Source organism: Melanotaenia boesemani, chromosome 14 (assembly GCF_017639745.1).
Source record: "Melanotaenia boesemani isolate fMelBoe1 chromosome 14, fMelBoe1.pri, whole genome shotgun sequence".
Lineage (NCBI taxonomy): Eukaryota > Metazoa > Chordata > Actinopteri > Atheriniformes > Melanotaeniidae > Melanotaenia > Melanotaenia boesemani.
In genome coordinates this window covers 34,117,106-34,129,061 of record NC_055695.1, presented here as the reverse complement: position 1 = coordinate 34,129,061, position 11,956 = coordinate 34,117,106, and the positions used below count along the sequence as shown (strand labels likewise).

General features: G+C 43.0%; 1 long non-coding RNA gene across 1 annotated transcript; it reads right to left on the bottom strand.

Annotated features, from left to right (window-relative positions):
- Positions 1–337: 337 nt before the first annotated feature.
- On the bottom strand, positions 338–11,956 carry LOC121653705. Its single transcript, XR_006012840.1, has 4 exons — positions 11,947–11,956; positions 5,846–5,850; positions 2,752–2,757; positions 338–405 (listed from the first exon to the last, which is right to left on the bottom strand). It is a non-coding gene; the product is annotated as an uncharacterized LOC121653705 (long non-coding RNA).

Genomic DNA, 11,956 nt, shown 5'->3' with positions numbered 1-11,956 from the left:
TTCCCTTTTCCCTGTTTTAATAGGCAACAAAAAGACTAATAACTGTCCAGAGAAGCCAGATTCACCCAATACATTCTATAAATTTATCACATCTTGTGTTCATCCCTCATCACCCTCAGCCTGCCTAGAACAACACCTGGACAGGTAATGTTTTTAGCACACTGAAGCTAGCTTTGCTAAATGTCAGATCTTTGGCTGGAAAAACATTTTAATCAATGATTTTAATACAAAGCACAAAGTTAATCTCTTGTTTTTACCAGAAAGCTGGCCAGACAGAGAAAATGATGGCTTGTTCTTATAGAAGCAACCCCTCCAGACTTTAGCTCTGTGGGTGGAGCTAGATCACATCAGAAAGGTGGAGGAGGGGCTGTTTGCTTTAATGACTCCCTCCTGTGCAGCAGGTATCTTAGAAAAACTTTGTGTCTCTCCAGATGGCCTCCCCTCTCGTGTGTTGTTCCTTGACATATACTGGCCACCTGACCATTGAGCAGCGTTTCTGATGACGTTGCTGAACTGCTGTCAGTAATCTGTCTTGACTTTGACTGTAGATTTTGTGGTGATTCCAACATTCATGCAAATAACCTGCAGGACAGAGGGACTGTGACAGCCCTGGGCTTGCCAGCTTGTTGGGCCTGAATGTAAGTGGACCGTGCCAGTGCTTGCAGGTGATTGGCCTGATCCTGTGTCTGCGGCTCCGCCCTCCTTCTCCAGGATTGGTTGCCAGCAGCTTCGTCTCATCTGTGACTGGCCAGTCATGGAGATTCCTTGCTATATAAGCTCCTGATCATCTTCATTCTGGGCAGCTGTGTCAGATTGGAGCAAGGTTTGCCACTGTGGGCAAGAGTTAAGTGCGATTACAGCTTAGCTTGCCACTGACATGACGTGCACCCCTGCTATGCAGACGGTTACGCGGATGGTTTTATTATCTTATGATTAGTCAATTTGAGATTACAAGTTTACTGATATCTGGATCTTCTCGCTGACTTTGAGTAGTAACATTTATTTTTTAAAGCAACACCCAGTGGATCAAGTTGATGAGAGGCTGATCGAATTACTCCTTTGTTTTCTTCCACAAGCTAATAAAGACAATGAGCCATACTGGATGCCATTGTTGTTTTAAAACAGAAAATTTAATCTTTTCTTCTGTTCTTCTGCTACATTCATCAGGGATGTAAGTTTATCATGATTCATGTTTCTTCCAGGCCTGTTGTGATTGCTTCCTTAATCAGGTTCATTTGTTCCACCTGAGCTTCCCTAATTCCCCTCACCTATGCTCAGCCTTACTTAAAACTCTCTCCAGTCTGTCCTTCCCTGCCAGTTCATCGATAGCCTTGTGCCAAGTTGAGATCCAGAGTTTGTTTTCCATGTTATAATAATAATAATAATAATAATAATAATAAATTTTATTTCTTGGCGCCTTTCAACACCCAAGGTCACCGCACACAAAAGGAAAAATAAATAAAAAGTAAATAAAAATATAAATTACATAAGAGTTAAAAGCAGATAAAGCACATTGATATAAAAATTACACATAACAGTCAGTTAAAATGATTTATAGGGAGTATGCCAGTTTAAACAGGTGGTTTTTGAGTGCAGATGTGAACGATGGAAGAGAATCTTGGATGGAAGTGAGTTCCAGAGCCGGGGAGCAGAGCGACTGAAGGTTCTGCTCCCCATGGTAGAGAGACGGGCCGGGGGAACAGTAAGGTGAATGGAGGAGGATGACCTGAGAGTACGGGAGGGAGTGGCAATATGGAGGAGATCAGACAGATAAGGAGGGGCCAGATGGTGAATAGCTTTGAAAGTGAGGATCAGTAACTTATAGTTGATTCGGTATTTTATTGGGAGCCAGTGGAGTTGTTGAAGTACAGGGGAAATATGTTTACAGGAAGAGGTGCGAGTCAGGATACGAGCAGCAGAGTTCTGGAGAAGCTGCAATTTCTGAAGTGATTTATTGGGAAGACCGAAGCGGAGTGAGTTACAGTAGTCGATGCGGGATGTGACAAGACTATGGATAAGGATGGCGGCGAGTGAGTGATGAGCGCAGACAGTTGATATTACGAAGGTGGAGGTAAGCAGACCGAGTAATGCTATTGATGTGGGCTTGAAAAGATAGGGTGCTGTTGAGAATGACGCCGAGACTCTTGACCTGAGGGGAGGGGGGAATGGTAGAACTGTCAATGTTGATGGAGAAACTATGAAACTTAGTTAGAGTGGAGGCCGACAAGTAGAACCTCAGTTTTACTGCTGTTGAGTTTGAGAAAATTGGAGGAGAACCATGCTTTGATTTCCAGGAGACAGTCAGAGAGAGAGGAAGGTGGAGTACAGTTTGGAGGAGATGTAGAGCTGGGTGTCATCTGCATAGGAATGGAAGTTGATATCATATTTATGGAAAATGTATCCAAGGGGGAGAAGATAAGTGATGAACAAAAGGGTTCCAGCGTTCTTGTTACCGACCAACCCACATCCCAGGATTACCCTTACCTTGCCTTCGAGTGATCTTCCTCTCCTTGTGATTATCTGGACACCGACCCGTGCTCTGATCTATGGCCACCGATTCTCGCCCCCTTCTTACCTTATCCTGACCTTTGCCTGTTCTCTTCATGACGCATCTGGATATTGGACTACTGCTCCGATCCCAGAACCAAGAACCATGCTGTCCTGGAATGCCCTTTTGCCCCACATGACCAGACTGCCTTCCCAGGATCTGATTTCCAATCAACATCCTCTCTCATTCCTCACACAATTAACCAACTTCTGTTTAAATGTTTACTCTTGTGTGTGGTTGAATTTCTGGTCATCAGGATCATCCATTACAAATAAAACATTATTGAGACAAGAGGTAACCCAACAAGAGGAAAGACATAGATGGAGATAATATAATTTTGTTACAGGTTGATTCCTGTGATTAACTTTCTAGGTGCTTCTCCTGTTAGGTGGTAACCTCCTCCAGCCAATGTGTGGGAGTGGCTTGTTAAAAGGACTGAGGATCTGACATCTGGGCCTTTTTCGGTCACTTGCTATTGCACCTCGTGTCTGTAGCATGAGCCTAAGGTTTAGTCATGTCTGGTTGTAGGGTAAGTCTATTTTGATTATCTTTAGTTTTCCAGATCGGTCTTGTAAGGAAGAACGGCCATTTTGTTTTCCTTGTGGGCCATTTTCTCCTGTTTATGTTGAAGTTAGGTTAGTTTAGAAGTAGGTTTGTACTTTTTGTTTCTGTGGTGAGGTAGGTTTTAATTTTCAGGGTAGAAGGTGTTTTGTTATGCTGGCCTCGGCTCTCCCTGACACCACTGGCCTTTCTGTATTTATTTGCCACACAAATATTAAATAGATTCTAACCTTTAAGACTGTCTCCTTGTTGGCATCTTTCCCTGGACCTGCCTTAGGGATGTAACAAATACATTCTAGTATCAGAGGTCACTAACAAATGACCGCTGTCTGATCTGGGACCCAGAAACCTGTCCCACATGGACCCAGAGTTAAAATATAAAATCTGACTGGGTGCTTTCATTTTAACTGGCGCAACTTTTACAGTCTTTACGGTAGTGGTCAGGAAACACACAGACCACATTGCATGTGAGGTAAGCCAGACCACATGGTTCACTCAGCCAATCAGCGTATGAGGCTCCCGGCGTGGCAAAACTGCAGCTAGATCAAAACACAGCAGGAATAGACGAGCGGGTGTGACGTATTTACGTCTACCGGAAGGAACAAACTCCAAGTTCCTGTTTTTTTGTCTTTTTATCTACATACATGGAAGACCCCGTAATAAAAATAATTTTCACCTGATTTTAATTCTAATCTTGAAGCGGCAGCTCGACACCAGCATCCTGCTTCACCTGTGTTCAGCTGAAGAGGAGGAGGGAGTTCGAGTACTGTATCGCCATGGCAAACAGGACAAGGGAACGAGCATGTTGAGAACGACCGGAATTAATTTAATACTGAAAGAACGCAGACATGTTTGAGGAATTATTCAATTTAGATTTAAAATCAGAGTAAACCAGCAACTTAAGTTTAATTTGGAATGGTCATTTTCATTCGGATCAGGTGTTTACAAGGTCATTTTAAAGAGGATTTAAGTTTTATTCTGAATTAAAGGGAACTAAAACTTTCGCCTTTAACGTCACCAATTTGCTAGAATCCAGTAAAAATGTCTAATGTTGCTCCTTTTCTTTGAAAATGAAATGCTGATGTTAAGAATAAATAGTTTTAATCTGAATGAGGTTTATTGCCAAGTAGGTTTACACGTAGAAGGAATTGTTTTGGTGCGGGGCGCCAACAGGAGCAAAAAACAGGAAGCTGAGCTTCCCACCAGAGGTCCTAGCTGATGATGGCGCCCCCAGGAAGTGGAAGGATGAGGGGGCGGGTGGAGCTGCGTTCTTCCTGACGTTCACAACCCACTCCACTGTCTTTAGAGCATCGAGCTCCAGGTTGGTCTGACTGCACCACGACACCAGATGGTCAACTCCCCACCTGTAGGCGGCTCGCCCCCACCACCCCCACTAATGACACTGATATTCATATATACAGTTTTAATGGAAAGCAGCGTGGACAGTTTTGGCCATGAAGGTCACCAGAGGAAGTATCTGATCCTACATAAAAAATACTAATGACACCAAACCAGTTCTGCTGCTGAGCTTTGACATATCCAAGAGTCTAAACACCACCAAAGACCCGTCCCTCTGACACAGAAGATAAAATGATGGTTTGTATGTTTTATTAATGTATAATTAGTCATTCAAATAATTACAGTGACATATAAAATATTAAAATTCTTAAAATGACTAAATGTTTGGTAGTTTTCAACAAGTCTGAAGTTATTTAAGTGATTCATGAAACAAAAGTAGAATAAAGATTGACATTTAAAGAAATATATTTTTTTTTTTGTTTTTTTATTTGTTTTTTTTACCACAAAGGTCTCCAGAGGAAGTAAAACAGAGTAAAGATGTGATGAAAAACACAGAATATGTGAACAAAGATGTGAGAAAAATATCAGGATTTAGAAAATTGACTAAAAAGATAAATTACTGCACAAATTCACCGACTAGCTGCAACACAGCCAAAATGATCCTTAAATAAAAAAGAAGTCGGAAAAAATGTACAAAAACGCCTCATTCAGCGGTTTCAGAGGCAGAGACCTGAGACTAGACTACTACTGAATCCTGGTCTGTATCACACATAAGTAATCTAATTACTTTTGCACCACTGCTCACGGAGTGTAAAGAAGGAGTGGCCACCACATGACTGCTGCTATTTAAAGACTTTGTACTGGAACTCATTGACCCCAGAACACCATGTACAGCTAAGCTGAGCCAGACCTGCAGAGACCTCCTCAGTTTTTCTCAGCACATGATCTGGTCCTGGTTCAGCTGATCTGGTCCTGGTTCATCTGATCTAGTCCTTGTTCAGTTAGGTAGCCTAAGGTTTTTTTATCTGGACATGACTGTCCCTGATGGCCTGGGCGTGTATTTAGTATTTCTCTTTTAAATTGTGCGTTTTTTCCTGGCGGACACATCAGTTTAATCCAGCCGGGAAACGATCTCACAGGGAAAACAAATCCGGAGCTGCAGTAGTGATGTGTGTATCGACACTGACATATTTATACAGTGTATGCAGAATTATTAGGCAAATGAGTATTTTGATCACATCATCCTCTTTATGCATGTTGTTCTACTCCAACCGGTACAGGCTTGAAAGCCTACTACCAATTAAGCATATCAGGTGATGTGCATCTCTGTAATGAGAAGGGGTGTGGTCTAATGACATCAACACCCTATATCAGGTGTGCATAATTATTAGGCAACTTCCATTCCTTTGGCAAAATGGGTCAGAAGAGAGATTTGACGGACTCTGAAAAGTCAAAAATAGTGAGCTGTCTTGCAGAGGGATGCAGCACTCTTAAAATTGCCAAGCTTTTGAGGCGTGATCATCGAACAATCAAGCGTTTCATTCAGAATAGTCAACAGGGTCGCAAGAAGCGTGTTGAAAAAACAAGGCGCAAAATAACTGCCCATGAACTGAGGAAAATCAAGCGTGAAGCTGCCAGGATGCCATTGGCCACCAGTTTTGCCATATTTCAGAGCTCCAACATCACTGGAGTGCCAAGAAGCACAAGGTGTGCAATACTCAGGGACATGGCCAAGGTAAGGAAGGCTGAAAAACGACCACCACTGAACAAGACACACAAGATAAAACGTCAAGACTGGGCCAAGAAATATCATAAGACTGATTTTTCTAAGGTTTTATGGACTGATGAAATGAGAGTGAGTCTTGATGGATGGATGGGCCCGTGGCTGGATCAGTACAGGGCAGAGAGCTCCACTCCGACTCAGACGCCAGCAAGGTGGAGGTGGGATACAGGTATGGGCTGGTATCATCAAAGATGAGCTTGTGGGACCTTTTCGGGTTGAGGATGGAGTCAAGCTCAACTCCCAGTCCTACTGCCAGTTTCTGGAAGACACCTTCTTCAAACAGTGGTACAGGAAGAAGTCAGCATCGTTCAAGAAAAACATGGTTTTCATGCAGGACAATGCTCCATCACACGCATCCAAGTACTCCACCGCGTGGCTGGCCAGAAAAGGTCTAAAAGAAGAAAAAGTTATGACATGGCCTCCTTGTTCACCTGATCTTAACCCCATAGAGAACCTGTGGTCCCTCATCAAATGTGAGATCTACAGGGAGGGAAAACAGTACACCTCTCTGAACAGGGTCTGGGAGGCTGTGGTTGCTGCTGCACGCAATGTTGATCGTGAACAGATCAAGACACTGACAGAATCTATGGATGGCAGGCTTTTGAGTGTCCTCGCAAAGAAAGGTGGTTATATTGGTCACTGATTTGTTTTTGTTTTGTTTTTGAATGCCAGAAATGTATATTTGTAAATTTTGAGTTGTTATATTGGTTTCCCTGGTGAAAATAAATAAGTGAAATGGGTATATATTTGGTTTTTGTTAAGTTGCCTAATAATTATGTACAGTAATAGTCACCTGCACACACAGATATCCTCCTAAGATACTAAAACTAAAAAAGCCCCACTCCAACTTCCAAACATATTCAGCTTTGATATTTATGAGTCTTTTGTGTTCATTGCGAACATAGTTGTTGTTCTATAATAAAATTAATCCTCAAAAATACAACTTGCCTAATAATTCTGCACAGCCTGTATTTCTATAACAGATGTTTATGTTCTAGAATTGATTTTATTATCTGATGAGATGAACAACCTTAAACTATTCCAAGCTTAAACTAAAAGTGGTAAACTTAGACAAAAACAAAGTGAAATCTCACTTCAGCCTTCCAGGCGTTTGGAAATCCACAGCGGATAAAGCAACCAGGACGTTCTGCAGCAAACTCGCTGTGTTGCATAACACAAGAAATTCCAAAAATGTTCCTGACTGCATCAGTGTCAGAATTGTTGGAAAATGTTGTTTATGTTGATTTAATCGGCACACGTTCAGAGAAGAAGCGGTGGGTGGTGAACGCTGCCAACTGATCATTCACAAAGAGAACAGACAGAAAAAGGAGAGATGGGAAAACCTCTCCCACCTCCCTCTCCTCCTTCCTGGTGCTTTGCAGTGAGAACTAGGGTGAATGAGCAGCTGTGGGGGAGGCCGAGGAGAGGCCCACAGTGTCCTTTCAGGGACACCCCGCAAGTGGCTGCAGCTTCCTCTTTGCTGAAAGTCACATGATCATAAAGCTGCAGTCCTGATGTGAGAGTAATCCGCCCTTTGGCCTAACTGAGCTGCGGCATTCAGTCATGAAACAGGAATTATTAATTGAGAAAGAATTCCAAACATCCACCTCACCTCTCCCACTTCTGTACGTACAACCTCAGCATAGAGAGGCTGGCGTCAACGTGTCATTCATCTGTTCAGAACACACGGTTCAGCAGGTCTGAGCTGCTGTTTGGTGACTTACTTTCAAATAAAAGTCATTTCAAAAGTCTGGAGCCCGGGTTCTGCACCCGGCAGTTCTCAACGAGGAAGACTTTTCTACTGAGGGAAGCATCTTCCAGAACAAGAGGATAAGGAGGCAGAATCTTCTGGTTGGAGGGCAGGTGAGAGGAGAGCTGGGGCGGATGAGGGGTGAGCTGCAGTAACGACCAACTTCACAGCAGAAATAAACCTGGTTCAAAAACCCATTTTAGGATTAACAGGTCAAGTTTACCTTCATGACAACTGTGAGGGGGTGAATTTTTTTATCTAACTCATCCGTTTTGATGTTATTTAATCCTGAAATTGGGCATAATTAGGGGCGTGTCCTTTTGATTGACAGGTATCCAACATCTGTGGCAAGAAGGGAGAGTGCAGCACAACCGCGGTTTTTAACCGACTAACAGCACGTCTTAGCTTTAGCCCGCCTACCTCCGCTAGCTCTTTAGCTACCGTTGCTCGGGGTTAGCTCGGTTAGCTCTTAGCTACGGGTAGCTCGGCATTTGATGGGTGTTAATCATCCACCCCCACCTTCACAGTCTCCCTCTCAGCTCCACCTCCTACAGGTGATGTCACGGAGGCTCCGCCCATCTTTTATATACAGTCTATGGTTTTGCCCCTAATGAACATCAACCGGAAGCAACGCAGACCTCAAAGCGTAAACTTGCAAAGCAAAACAATTAGCTTAGTTATGGACTGGAAAATATTTCATCTGCCACTGTCTTGTGAGGGAAAATAGAAACAAAGCAGGAGAGAGCAGGTTGTAGAAAACAATCCCAAACATGTAGATGGTGGCTGGGCAGCTACAAGCCTGCAGATCCAGCCTGCTACTCGGGCTTCCTCTCCTCTGCCAGACGCTTGTGTTTGTTAACCTGAGGCCAACTCGTCTTCAGACATGTGGCACAGGAGCAACTCAAAGACGACACAGAGCAGGGACAAGTAAAGCTAATCGTGTGGACCCTGCAGCCATGATGGAAGAACACATTGTGTTGTAGGAACACTTTCAGAAACAAAAATCTGAAACTTCCGGTGGAAGATTTGAGGATCTGGGAATCAGAAGAGAATCAGCCTCATGAGGTCATAATGATCCGGAGTTTACAGTCTAATGTAATAAAGTGGAATATTACATACACAATACATACTAGAGATGCTTGCAAATCACTCCACACACAGAAGAGCCTGGCAGCCAGCTGCCTGCAAGTCCTGCCCATGGAAACAGGATCTGCAGTGACCTAGTTGTTGAGTGGGCCGATAATATGTCACACGGAAGGCAACAAAGAGGGGACATTGTATGTACACATCTGAAACTGCAAGAATAATTCAGCCACACTATGCTAATGACTTTCTATGGCACATTGTGTTCCGTTCCCACTGAACATCTCTGGAGAAATCTTGTACTGATTACAGTTTTAATCTGATGCAAATACTTTCTGTAAATACTCCAGAACAAGGAAAAGGAGGCCAGGTACTGGCTGCACACCTTCTGTCAAACTTTGTGTGACCTGAGGAAAAACTTGATGAATTGGTCTGTGCTACTTCAAAGTCCAGGTTCAGAGGGGACAGCGTCCAGGGAGGCCGCCAGTCCTGCATCTGAATTCCTGGAATCACCTCTACAAAAATAACAGTAAGAATCTCTGTTAGGTCTGGATTTATTTTTACAAACAACACAGATGTGAAGAAAACGCCTTGAATTTATTCACTTCTGTCTCCCACTGATCAGGCTTTTCCGACCACCTCCAGGAAAGACTGCCATGCATACATGACTCAGTTCAGTCTGAACATGTGGTTCTAGATGGAATCTGTTCCCACCAAAAAATAAAACTCAAGGCAGAGTCCAGAATCAAAGCTGCTGATGGAAGGAAGTCATCAAACGAGTTTTAACCACATTACTTCCTGAATGAGCGACAGCCACGCCCGCCTCTGCCCCGAGCAAAGCATGCTGTGTGGGAGGGATTTTCCTGTGAAGGGTGGGGTTGGAGGGGTGTTCAGGAAGCAACTGCAGCTAGAAGGAATCAGGATGCCCATACATGAGCAGATACGTATGAAACAGGATGGAGGACAAGCCTGTGAGACATGTCCTCTGTCTATCTGCTCTGCATGTGACAACAATGCAGAAGGTGTGTAAACCTCCTCCTACAAGTCTAAACACACACCTCGCCTCTAAAGTTCAACATGCACCAAACTTCAAATTATCCTGACATCAAGGCTGATTCGCTCAGTAAACAGCTGACCTGAGGCCGCGCTGCTCAGAATGAGTCATGTCCAGCAGTGTGAAGACATTCAGCACACAGCTGCAGCCAGGTAGCTTCACGCCTGCAGCACCTGCTGCACTTCCTCACTCTGGAAAAAGTTCCTGCAGTCAGAAGTTTCTCAGGGAAAAATCTGTCTTTTGACCTGAAACTTAACATTTAGTTATTGTTCCCATAAACGTAAACTCTGTCCGACAGCCTCGGTTGTGCTGTACCTCTCTAGTTCTGGGGAAAGGTGTGCATGCACACACTGAATACACAGAAGTGTGTGTCAACGTGATGTTTCAGTAGCACGAGTTTTCTGATAGAAATGCGTAATTCTATCAACCATTCAGTGCAGAGTGGGGGAAGAGATCTCAGACTCATAGACTGGCCAAGACTGCCACCTCATGGTCAGGGTTTTAACATCTTTCCTACAAGCTGAAAGCTGTAGAAGAACATATTTAGATCAAGCCCTGAAGGAATCTTTATTATCCCCTGAAGGTAATTTGTTGTAATTTGGGAGCTCAGCAGTAAATGACTCAGTCCCTTGACTTTATTTATGTAGCTGATTAACAACTCAGACAACACAAAAATGTTTCTAATGATTGCAGTAAGATGAGAAACAAACTAAAATTACTTCAAGTTTCTCTTGTTTAGTTTGTTTTTCTTCTAGTTATATATTAATGAGTCAAACTGAGTTATTTAGGAAGAATGAAAAGTCTCAACATTATCTCGTGTCTCCTGGATGATCTCTAGCTCCACATTGACCTCATATCAGCAATAATCAATCTTCCATCAGAGTTTCAGTGTCTAGACAACATGTTTTAGACATAAAACACAGTTTAGCTGTTAGAATGATGATGATGATGATATATAATGAATTCTGGTAGAGTCATGTGACTGCTCTCCAGTTCCTTCTCATCCCTGTTCAAAACCGGTTTTCTAGGCAGCTGCTGCAGCGTAACAGAGAGATTGGTGGTCTGATGTTAGTTTAGCTACAACCACGTCGACGCACACTTCCTGATGCGTTCAGGGACATCAGTTCATCCCACGTCCATGCCAACACTAATTTACATGTCATCACTGACTTGATGAAAGCTGGTCTAAGACTATTGTTATGCCCATTAACTGTGGCCTACAAAACACACCCAATACTACAATACAGTCTGGAAACATTAGATATCTAGGCATAAACATTTCCCCCAGGTTATCAGAACTAACAAAGCTAAATTATGTCCAGCTACTTAAAGCAATAGAGGATGATCTCTCATGGTGGAGGTGCTTACCCATATCACTCATGGGGAGGGTTGCCACAGTTAAAATGATGGTTCTATCTAAAGTAAACTACCTGTTTTCAATGATACCCACTAAACCATCCTCCAGCTGTTTTAAATCACTGGACTCACATATATCTAAATTTTTATGGAAAAATAAGCCATCATGTATCAGTCTAAAAACTTTACAACAGACTAAAGATAGAGGCGGATTGGAGCTACCCAACTTTAATCATGTTTTCTTAGCTAACAAGCTGCAGTATATCTCCAAATGGCTTAAACCTAGCAGTCTGGATGAATCATGGTTAGATGTAGAGCAAGCATTGTGTGAGGATGTGTTTATCTCTGACCTGCCATTCATCAGCTCAACCATCTAAACACATAAGTGTTTTAAAAGCATCAATATCAGTTCCTCTTTAGTGGCTTGGTGGGATTTTCTAAAAATAACCAAATCCTCACTTTTTCCATGTAAGTTTACACCCCTCTGGAACAACCCTGACATCCTGCAAAACAAAAAGCTGA